General features: G+C 41.3%; 1 protein-coding gene across 2 annotated transcripts in view; it reads left to right on the top strand.

The window, feature by feature from the left end:
* Positions 1-12,192, top strand: part of SOBP (sine oculis binding protein homolog) — a 164,528-nt gene that overhangs the window by 130,150 nt on the left and 22,186 nt on the right. The gene's annotated exons all lie outside the window — the stretch shown is intronic.

The following is a 12,192-nucleotide window of genomic DNA, read 5'->3' as shown; positions in this document are numbered from 1 at the left end:
ACAGGCGATTTGGATTAGACAGCGCATCATACTCTTTTCTTTTTTCACTCAGGAGCCAATAGTCCAATTGTACAGTGCGTCAAATAGCAGGATCCTTTCCCATTTCATTTCCTTTCTTCAGAGTTGATCAAAGAATGATGTAGTTATTTACCCATGGCTTATGAGGTGGGGACTTTTACCCAAATACTAATAGTGGATATATAGTTATTGCTCGTTTTAATTTGGGCTTCCCTGGTGGCTCAGTCGGTAAAGAATCCACCTGCAATGCAGGAGACCTGGGTTCAGTCCCTGGGTTGGGAAGATCACCTGGAGAAGAGCATGGCAACCCACTCCAGTATTCTTGCTTGGAGAATCCACATGGACAGAGGAGCCTGGCGGGCTCAAAGAGTCCCCCATGGGGTCACAAAGAGTCGGACACTACTGAGTGACTAAGCACAGCACGGTGCAGTCTTAATTTATCTGTATCTAAAATAAGGTATGTTACCTGACTGCTGATCTCTTGCAGACTTCTGGTGAGTCATATTATGATAGTGCCTATTATACCACTTGAATTTTGAAAGAAATTATAGAGATAACAAATGTGTTTAAACCTATATGAATACATATCTTTGTCCCAGGTTTTCTTGCTGTCTACTGTTTAGCACTTCAGACATTCAGCCTGCTTGGGGAGATGGGGTTGAGCTAACCCAGGATTCTCTTATGAGGATGGAAGTGTAAGAGAGACGCTCAGTGGCACATCTAGCATTAGTGGAGTGCTGGCTTTCCACTAAGTAGTTAGCCCAGCATAATAGCTGCATTCTCGGAGCAAAGATGGAAGAGAACTAGGCAAGCTGACGGCCCACAAACATGCAGGAAGCTTTTCAGAGACAAAGGAACCAACGTGGGGATCTGAAGTCAGAAGCAGTCCCTCACATCCTTGCCAGACACCTAGGAAAGTGTCGCTAAGTGGGTGCTCTCACACTAGCTTTGATTAACTAAAAAAGATAACAGGCAGCCTAAATTATTTCTTTTCCCCAAGTTTGTGAGTTCAGCTCTCTGAGCCTTCTGAATTTGTAGCATTGTGTACCAGGTACCATTAATGTCACATTTGTGTGTAACTGAGCATAAGGGATTCCATCGGTGACTCTGGCCCAGGTGACCGTTGCTGGCCTGAAGCTGAGCCTAGGGCTAAAACATCCATGAGCTTCAGACCACAACCTGGCTGGCAAGCCTCCTCATTAGTGCAATTATGTTACTGTCAAACACTCCACAGCCTTTGCAAACACAGTGGAGAAAATTTGGGGTCAAATGTATTGTTGATTTGGGTTTCTGGGTTTTATTTTTGTGGTGTGCTTTTGACTTTGAAGTGCACATCATAGGAAGGTTCACAGTAGTGAGTTTTCTCTTTGTTTTTAATAACTGAGATTTAATAAAAGAATAATCAGTAAATAAGAGTATAGGTAAACCAGGGAGCTCTGTTTTAAACCTGTAAAACTGGACCCAGTGAAGGCAGCATGTGTGAATAGTGCTGAATGGAATAGTGAAAAAGGAGGCCAGTCCCTTTCAAGAGTAAATAAAGTCATGAGCAGGAACAAACGATGGCTTCTGACGTCTCTCTACTGATGCAGAGACTGGAAGAACCAAGTTACCCTGGACTGTGGGCACAAAAAGATAAAAACAATCTCAGTGATACCACTGAGACTTGTGTGTAGGGGGTGGGTTATGCCTAGACGAGAGCTGACATATAGAACTAAAACATAAAACACCATATCCCACCAACATAGCTAGTAGGTGGGTAAAATTCAGGAAAATACATCTTTGTATGGCAATACATGGTGAAATTCAAAGTGGGAATTTTAAGGAAATAAAAGGAAACAACCAAAGAATTATTTGGAGGGTAATGAGTACAAAACCTGAAGTAGAGATTAAAAACAGATCAATTAGCAACAAAGCAAGATAAGGGCAGTTTACCTACATTTTGCTAAGAATATCAGTCTCTTAGAAACAGCAGGTGATCCTTCTTCCCATGCCTCGTGGAGAGTTCTGAGAAGGCAGAGAAGCTGTGTGAGGAATCCTACTTTGACGACCATGGTGCTTAATACAGAGGAGAGCTGCTTGGCATGGAAGTGGCCCAACCGTCTTGGAATGTGCACGGATGTGATCAACTATGTTCCCTGGAATTTAGAAAAGCAGACATTTTTAATCCAAGGAAATGTTACTTTGTTCGCCAAATCAGAAGCTCAGTGTAGTTTGTGCTGGTGAGGAGGGGAAATGGAAGGTGGGAAATTCTGAAAATGGATATTGTGTCAGGAAGGCTAGGGTGCATGAAGGAATAAACGCTTGGGGGAACTGCCCAAGATAATAAAATGAACTTTTTAGGGCTCTGCTCATAGAAGCATGAAGTATACTTGGAGAGATCAGTGTTCAGAGCAAATGGTGAAATGTTTAACAAAAGAGGGTGAGAAGGCAAGGCTCGACACCTTTTACTTGTTCTTTTTTCCATTGTTTCCAGAAAGACAGTGCTCTTTGTACTGGAAAGGGTAAAGCAGATCCATAAAGAGGACTATGAATCCCACATTGAGGGCAAAGAGGTAGAGAGCACCTGCCGCACTCACCAAATTCAGCTCTCCCTGCCATGTGGGGGAAGTGTGTAGATTATTTCATATCAACTTTTGCATAATCTCTCTTCCATCATGATGAACAGGAAGGGTTTCAAAAAGACATAAATGGACTAACATTTCAAAACCGGGAAAGGGTTTCTGATTTCTGAAAGTCTAGACCAGTCGGCTTCATGGCTTACCCTCAAAAGTCTTTGAATATATCATTAAACAAGTGGTTGATGAGCACTTAAGAGAAAAGGGATTTGGTTGAGCAACAACTCAGAGTGAAGCAAGCAGCATGGTGGAGTGAAAGGAGGATGGGTTGGGAGTTCTGATCTGGATCCCAGCTCCATTCTTTGTAGGCTGTGAGAGCTTAGGGAAACCACATCGTCTCTTTGAACTCGTGTTTCCTCATTTTCAAGTAAAATGGGAAAAACTGTAGCTCCTTTACAAGTTTGTTGTCAGTATTAAAGGAGATCAGTGAAAGCTTCAAGCTTCGTACATAAGAGACATTCAATAAATGTTTGTTTTGAAAAAGCAAATAACTAACAGCGGGATACAACTAGCTTAAGCACATGTGTTCTAGGGTGGCATTAGTGGAGCTAAGGTGTTCCACGGGAGAGAGGGAGAGGAGAACGCCCTGGACGCGGCCAGGTGGCTGCATGCTGTTCTGGGCGTTCCCAAGGTGAAGTGGACACCTGGGTCAAGGACAGACAGGACGGGAGGGCTCTCGGAACTTGTCCCTGGCGAATGGGTGCAGGATCTGGGGAAGTTTAAAAACAAAAGCTTGGGGGGAAAATGACGGCTCTTTTTAAGTATTTGGGAGGCTGAGCTTTGGAAGAGGTTTTGACCTGTGCTAGGACACCCCGGTGAACAGAGCTACTAACAGTGGGTGGAAGTGACAGGGACGTTGAATGGTTAAACGTTCTAACACTCAAAGCTGTTCACGGACAAAATAGGCTGCACAGGGCTCTTCACAGTCTTGCAGCCTCTCTGGAACTCTGGCCATGTGGACAGAGCTGGATGGCCACCCTGTCATAGGAAGATAGGGCCACCTGGAAGACCAGCTCTGTAGAAGGAAACCCACCCTTCCTGGGGGACACGGGTTTGGCTTGACCCGTGAAGTTCCTTAGAGGTCTAAATGTCTGCGATTCCAAAATTTCAAACTAAAGTTATCAAATACAGACATACCTCGGAGATATTGTGGATTTGGTTTCAGGTCACTGAAAATAAAAGCAGATATTGGAATAAAGTGAGTCACATGAATGTTTTGGTTTCCCAGTGCATATAAGAGTGACATTTACACTATACTCTAGGCTGTGTGCAATAGCACTTTGTCTATAGTAATGTACATATCTTAATTAAAAAATACTTTATTGCTGAAAAATGCTAGCCATCACCTAAGCCTTCGGCAAGTTTTATTCTTTTCCCAAGAGTAACATCAAAAATCACTGATGACAGATCACTATAACAAACATAAAATGAAGTTAGAAATACTGTGAGAATTACCACAGTGCAACACAGAGACACGAAGTGAGCAAGTACCGCAGGAAAGCACCAATAGATTTGCTCGATGCAGGATTGGCACCAACCTTCAATTTGTAAAAAAGCATCTGAGAAGTGCAATAAAGCAAAGTGCAATAAAACGAGGTGTGTCTGTATTAGTCAGTCATTTTAATTTGTAGTTTTAAAGGAAAATGCCAAAAATCCTTGAGATAGTGGAGCAGTATAGGCTTTGAGCCAGACTGATCTAAGTTAGAATCTGGATCTGCCATCCCTTATCTGCATAGGTAATCTTGGGCAAATTATTTAACCCATCTAAACCCCAGTTATCTAGGTGGTAAGGTACTTGTGGAGATTAAAAGAGGTAATTCATGTAACATGCTTAGCATGGTGACTAGTGCTTAAATAATCTAAGCTCTTATTACTCATAGAATCTATTATTGTTACATCAAATTGGTGCTTCCACTAGGCATGATAATAAAAACCATAGCTTTCGATGGAGTGTCCTGGAGAGATCTGAGAACTGGGCAGCCATGGATACCAGGGGGTGAAATGGGCAAGCCTGGCACCCACAGATAGGAGCTGGTTCAGTCTGGAACCCAGGAGCACAGAAATGTGCAAAACTGTTAAAAGAGGATTGAATGAGGCATTGGGCTTCCCTGTGGTTCAGATGGTATAGAATCTGCCTGCAATGCAGGAGACCTGGGTTCGATCCCTGGGTTGGGATGAAGGAGGCATTGGCTTCCCTGGTGGCTCAGACAGTATAGAATCTGCCTGCAGTGCGGGAGACGCGGGTTCAATCCCTGGGTTAGGATGAATGAGGCATTGCAGGTGAAGCCCTTTGCCAAGTAGCTGGAAGATTTTGAGCAATCAGAATATAGTTGGTAAATAAATGAGAGTCACCAGGAGCAGCTGTGAGCCTTCGAGAAGCTGCCAGAGAGGGAGCTGAGGAGCATGATTGCCAGAGGAGCTGTGAATTCTGCCCAGCAAGTGCCTTTGACCTGGACCACCAGCATGCACACAGCCTTAATGTTGTGGCATTTCAGTGGTGCTGCTCATCACTGATGCCAAGACACAGCCCGGGTGGGTGAGGAGGCAGATACAAATAACATCCCTAGGGAAAAAAGAGATGGTTTCAAATATCACAGATAACAATAACAATCCTTCCGAAGAGTCATATTATTGATGTATGATTAGCTATGTTGTGGAATTAAAACCTTGTATTGAAATATGATTTTTTGCATTTTCTAAAAAGTCTGTATGAAGGAAGAAATGAGGTGAGTGACCACAGATAAAAAGAAGCCAGGTAACTAGTATACTTCACTTTTTAACACATCACATTGATGGCTCTCCTTTTATACAAGTGCAACCCAGAGTCCCTCTATATAGTTTTTTTCAGGCAGAGAGAGAGCTCTTATAATGAAATTTCAAATATTCAAGTATGCATTTAGGAAACAGAGTAATGATAAATGAGATCAAAGTACATTTCAAAAGAGATCCATATATCTATTTTGAAAACAAGGAAAGTTTACAATAACCAAGGTAAATACATATCTGAAAGAAGATTCTGATATACATTTGATAAAAGAGGAGTCACAGGGTAGAGGAGCAAAGGGGAGTTAGATACTGAGAGTAAAATATTAAGACTATTTTTTAGTTAAAAACTGTTGCATTCAGAACAAATCTGGGGAGTGGGGCACACAAATTTCTCCCATGACTGTTGTTGATGTTGTTTTAATATTTATCTATTTGGCTGCACCAGGTCTTAGTTGAAACATGCAGGATCTTTGTTGCAGCATGTGAACTCCTAGTTGTGGCCTGTGGGTCTAGTTCCCTTACCAGGGATCACACCCAGGCCCCCTGCATTGGGAGCACAGAGCCTTAGCCACTGGACCACCAGGGAAGTCCCTCCCATGTCTGTTAATAGATTCTGAGCTTCTTGAGGGCAGGTGCTAAATCTTTACTGTACTGCTTCGCAGTTCAGTGCCTCCTGAAACAAGGAATCCAGTGAATGAATAATTGGATTTGTGATGGCAGAATTTTCAGGGCAGGTCACAATTAGAATATCTGGAGTTGATATAAAGGAGAAAAGATCGAGTCACAGGGCATGGCAGCAGCGATTCCCTGGAGGATAGGGTAGGACATGGCTCTCTGCTTTTATGGGGCACATTTTCCATGTCTGCAGTCACTTGCTGGTTCTTTCTTGGCCACATGTTTCCTGGACAGTGCGTCCCGATAGACGATCTCAGTTTACAGCTGAGCACCTGAGCTGAGCATGATTAAGTATTGCCCTCCCAGGAGCTGGAGGCTGGAGGGGTGTCCCCAGTGATCTCTGAGGTTCTGCTCAGGGCTGAATTTCATTGCTCTGAGATCTCCTGGACTATGTGTCTGTCCTCTCAGAGCTGCAGAACTGAAAAACAGAGAGGCAAACATTTGGCATCAGGTGGGCCAGATTTTCCAATGTTTGAATTTTTCAGTTTCCATCTGGATGACTTGTGTTAGGAAGATGTAAGTAGCATTTATCCAGTTTTAATGAAGTGGAGAGTTTTGTGACGATACACTAATGCGCTTAGGCAACCAAACTTGTCAGAACAAAGGGAAAAATCACCTTCTTCTGAGTCATATGTTTGGCCATGAGGATGGATGGACCCTCCATCACTGAATACAGGGCAGGAGTCCATCTCTTGCTTTGGCTGTAGAAACAGAGACTTGGGTCAGTAAGGAGGCATTTGTCAGCACTCATGAAATCCTGGAAGCCATTTGTCAGCGCTTTGAGATCCTAAAAACCAAGCATATCTCTGCTCTGCCTCTCAGAGCTCATGGCATGTGTGAAAGAGAAGGCTCTGCCCTGGTGACCTGGCCCAGGGTTTCTGAAATCCAGCTGGAAACTTATAAGTAGTAATTGAGTCATGGTATAAAGTTCCTACAGGGCAGCTTTCTAGGGAGATGTTCAGTTCTAACAAAGATGGTTGTTAGTGTCTTCTTGAGTTCCAAATCCTATACGAGGAAGAGAGAGACCAAGAGATAGGGGTGGGGGTTGGAGAGAGAGAAGCCCAACAGCAAAGCCAAACAAAAAACCAAATAAGACGCTTATACAAAAAGAACTATGTAGCAAACACCATCATGTTGGACTCTAAACCTGCAGAAAGTTAGTTTTTTTGAGAATGAACTTCTCCATGAATTGACTTAAAAAAACAACAACACAATAATAGCCTTTGCTCATTCTAAATCCCTCTCCTGATTTCTGTGTGGCTATGCACGTCTAAGGTTAGGTCATCTTCTTCCTTCCTTCACTGTAATCCAACTCTGCAAGGAAAGTTGGAATGGTGAACTTGGTCTCCCCCATCAGAGTTTGGCGCCCCTCCACAGGGGCTTGCCCTCACACACATTCTGCCGTGCCGGCTCGGGTCATCCTGTCTTCAGGGCATGTGATACCGTGGCTTCTGGCCCTTCCTTTGGAAGATAGTTTCTGCCATGTAATGAGTCAAGCAGATCGTTCATCAGTTCTGTTTTTTAATAAAACATGAATAGCACAGTTTATGGCTTCCACTATTCAAACAGCAGTTGAGCCTAAGAGGAATTACTCATCTTAATGGTTCTAACACTCATTTCCATGCAGCCGTGCTGCTTTTTCAAGCTTTTGCCTGAACTGGAGAATGACTGGCCTTAGAAAAAGTGGGCTCAGCAGGAACTGAATAAGGCCTTCCCAGGAGGGTGGGCAGTGGGACTCACACAGGTATGTCATCCAGTTCCTTGTCTCTGCAGACAGTCCTTCTTCACCCTGGAGTGGCAGGATGGAGCTGGCTCTGTGAGGTTCAGCATGTGTTTGCCCAGAGAGAGATAGGCTCCATTCTATGTCAAACACACGCAGGCTCCTAGGAAAGCCTGGATGAAAACCTTCATTTTCCTCCTCACGCTGCCATTAGAAACATCCTCCCATTAAGTTAAACTGAACTTAAACATATGGGATGTTCCTAGGAAATCAACAACCATGAGGGAGGCAGGTTAGGAACTGAAAAAATATTCCATAAAGGTTACTGATATGCCCAGTACACCAGCATTACCCATCACTACTATTAGCTCCATTTCACAGACGAAGAAACTGAAGCTGATGTTTTCGTAAGGCTGTGCTGCTGGAAAATGATGGAGCCCAAACTCACATCCATATCTTCTGATTCCAAATCAATCTGCTGCCCAAGTGCACCAAATTAGGGCTCTGATAAAGGCAGAGCCTGAATCCAAAGGAACAGCTGGTGCTGGGGCCATGGACTGCAGGGTTGAGCTGAAAGCAGGTGTTCAGGCAGGATCAGTCTAAGGTCCTTAATTCATGCTATGAGGTGATTATCTATAGGTAAAGCAGACCCAAACTCTTCAAAACAGTGATCACCCCTGTGGTCCATGTCTGTCCAGCCTCCTTGGCTTCACTCCTAGGTGAGCTCATGATTTTTTGAGCTGGCCTGGACTGCAGGATCAATGCTGTGTTCAACAGGCCAAGATCTAGAGAATCAGCCTCTTATGGCAAGCTCCCGTCTTGGTTACAGCAGCTACAATTTCTGAGCTGTTGTTACCTGAGTGCTGTATTCATGAAAAGTCAGGAGCACAGGAACCTTTTGTTTTGTTTTCAAGTTGTTGATGGTATTCAAGGATTTGCTAATATCTTTTTACTGTTCCATTGCTGCAAATGTCTTTGCCCAGTAAGAAAGATTTCAGCAAGAGTTTCTTAATATTGCCTGATGCTGGTCACCACTCAGAAGGCAGTGGTGGGTGGATTCCACTGGAAGATGAACTTCACTCCCACAGCTGACAGCTGATTAATGTGTTAATTAGGAACCCTGTCCCCCCTCCCTCACTACCCGAATCTTCTTCTAAGCCCAGCCGAGTGTATATATTGTGCCCATGTGGGTAACCTCATGGCATATTTTGGCTTTGACTTTGGACGTTTATATAAAAATAAAGGCTCAGTTGCCAACATGAATAGCTTTCTTTCTTTCCAGGGGAAATACAAGATGGAAAGAGTTATAGGAACCAGAAGTCCTGCTTTTCAGTTTTCTTGTATCAAGAGCAAGTGATATTTCTGCTGAGGCAGTGTCTTTTGAGCAGTTTAGTGGTGTAGGTTGCCACATTTATTTCACAGGAAAGGAGTGAATCCATCAGGCCACTGAGCTTATAAGTACTACCCTGGCAGTCAGCCACCAAAATATAAATACTCTAAATGGACTAAAGGAAATGTTCATTCTGTTGTTTAGAATTGGACACATCCCAGGAAGGTAAATTTAATCTTTTTGAGGACTGCTGTTATAGGGTTGAATGGAATACGAATTTGTTTATCTCCTTTGTGATCTTTTTGTCTTCCACGTGATACATTATGTATTTGTGATACGAAGCATTTCAGCTGTCTGGCTCAAAGGCCTCGCATTAGCTGATTGTTCGGTCCCCAGATTGCCATCATTAAACAGCTTCAGCCTCAGCTCCATCCAATCTGGGACCTGTTAGGGGGAGAAGTGGAACCAAAGAGGCCAGATTCCAACAGAAACAAAGCCGGGTGGAATTAGGGGAAATCATTCCAGAGCCCAGTGAGTTGAGCTCTGCACTTCTTACTCTTTATCTTCTAAAATATCTGAAGGAATTTTGGTACTTCTTGGCATAATGAGGAAAAAAATAATGCCTCAAAAGGTTAAAAAGAAAAAATTAAAGCCGTCTGTGGGAAAAAAGACGGGAAGGATACCCTATAACACCACAATTCAGAAAAACCATAGCTTATGAGACACATGCTATGTATTTCATGGATATGCAAATGTTATTTTATTAAAGAGAAAGATCTACAGTATATATTTTTCACCTAACTACTACATCTTAAGTAATCAGCTCAGGCTCTTATGATGAAATCTTTAATTATGAGAAGTGTGTCATTAGTTAGATGTAGAATGAATGATGTGTTGCATTTTATTGCTTCACATGATATAGCCATTTGTGCCATAAATTCATTGACCCAATCTTAAACGATGTGTCCTATAAGACAGACGTGATTCATTATGTATTAAGTGACAATTTTTTTCCTCTAATAATTTTTCGCTTCACCAGAAAGATTGCTTTACTGTGTTTTTAGACCAGTGTTCAGAATTGAAATGTAATAAGACAAGCATACACACTCACACTTCTTACCCAAAATGAGATAGTCATAAACTGTCACAATATTATGTAAACCCTTTGGGATGCTGCAGAAAATCAAGTAGGTAACCATTAGGCTTTTGCTTTAACTGGAAAGCCTGATAAAACAGAATCTGCTTCGAACTTTGATGTCTGTAATTCCTTTTATGAGGAAATAAATAAAATATGGTGGAGAACACTCCTTGGATAATTGGGATAGATCTATAAGCATTCCTTATTCATCAATGAATTATTGAAAGTGAAGGAAGTAAAGGGAGAGCATTTAAGTTATATTTAGATTATTTTTTGTTACTCTACTTGAAAATATTTATTTAGCTTGAGGAAACATAGGAATCCTCTGGAGGCAAATAATTCAGTCTGGCAATTTGAAAACCAATTAAGGATTTCAGAAAACTCTTTCCCCTTATGGTTAAAAAATATGATCCAAAAGAAATATGCCAGAAATTTTAATATATTATTTTAATTAGTTTAATTCATTGATAATGTTTGTTTTTTTAGTTCATGATTAAAGAAGCTATATTTGATCCTTCACTTAGGCTTCATTTTAGGCTTTCTATGGATTCCTAATGTTGAAACAGAATCTGGTGGCTTTATTTCATATTGGAATGTAAATGTCATGTCATTATACATTAATTTTATAAAAATGATCAGGTTTTAAAATCAATAACTTATGAGCATCAAGTTTTCAATAGTTTATTTGGCCTTTATCTAGATGAGAATTTTAAGAGTCTGAGAGATTGTGTGTGTCTCTTCTCATCAGAGGCAATTCTGTGCTTATTTGTAAACTAGACATCTCAACTGTGATAAAAATAAAAACACAACTCTCAATTCTGGAGAAACTTGAAACACTGTAATGAAACACAGGAGTGTCTTAGCATTGTTTTTTTGTTTGTTTGTTTGTTTTTGCAACAAGCATTTTGAAAGGGTTTTTTGATATGAGACCAAACAAAAAACTAATGTATGCCAATAAGTACGTGTTATTCAGTCTCACACCATCAAATATATTACCTGCAATATCAGGGGGAAAAGTGAGAAGGAAAAGAGTGGATTTACACATACAGACACATCTGCCATGAGTGTGTACACTCAAAATCACATACTAGCCTGCCACCACTGTTTACAGTCTAGGAAAGCTGAGAGTTAAATGAGATGAGTAATCAAATGCCCAACATATGTTGTTTTTGCATTGTTTATGTGACCAATCATTACTAAAATTTATCATTTTTAATGCTATCAGTTTGCCATAGTTAAAAAAAACAACATGCACCAGCAACAGAACAACAGACACCCTTCTCAACAAAAACAGGGCTCCGTTCAGAGCAATACTGGAACCAGGGCTTTATTGAAAAGAGATTCAGATTCAATGAACTCACCATTGCATTGTGTTTCAGAATTCTTCCTCTCCTGCTGTATGGCTTGAGTGCTGAGGAAATGACCAAAAAAAAGAAAAAAAGATTGTGTGTGTAATGTTCAGTCAAAAAAGTAAGGCACTGAAAGAACTATTGAAAATTTTGACATCTGTTTATCTGTTTATAGCTATGGCAAGATTACTCATATTAATTCTTGTTTAAAATGCCATATGAAGGAAAGACATTTGTGCAAACAAGAGTCATATTTGAATTGTAGATCATGTCTTCACCATCTGTGAGAGCTGATGGTGTTGCAAAATTAATGTGTTAATGAAATCACAATAATTTCTCCAAAGTAATGGGTTCTGAAGCCGAGAATGACTATTTTTTGAACTTTGATGTCTAGTGATTTCCAATTGGGAAAAGCTCTCAGCCTTTAATTAGTTCTGCAGCCCAACTTTAAAATAAATTTGGTGATGTCTTTCTTTTGCCAGGAGTAGATTTGAAGGGCGGAAAAGCCATAAAAACTTTTGGAAAACGTTCTCTGGTGTTTGAAAAGTTGTTAAATAAGACTGCCTGCCAAGAAATGTCAC

This window comes from Bos javanicus, chromosome 9 (assembly GCF_032452875.1).
Source record: "Bos javanicus breed banteng chromosome 9, ARS-OSU_banteng_1.0, whole genome shotgun sequence".
Taxonomy (NCBI): Eukaryota; Metazoa; Chordata; class Mammalia; order Artiodactyla; family Bovidae; genus Bos; species Bos javanicus.
The sequence above is the reverse complement of the archived record's forward strand: the minus strand, read 5'-3'. Positions and strand labels throughout refer to the sequence as shown.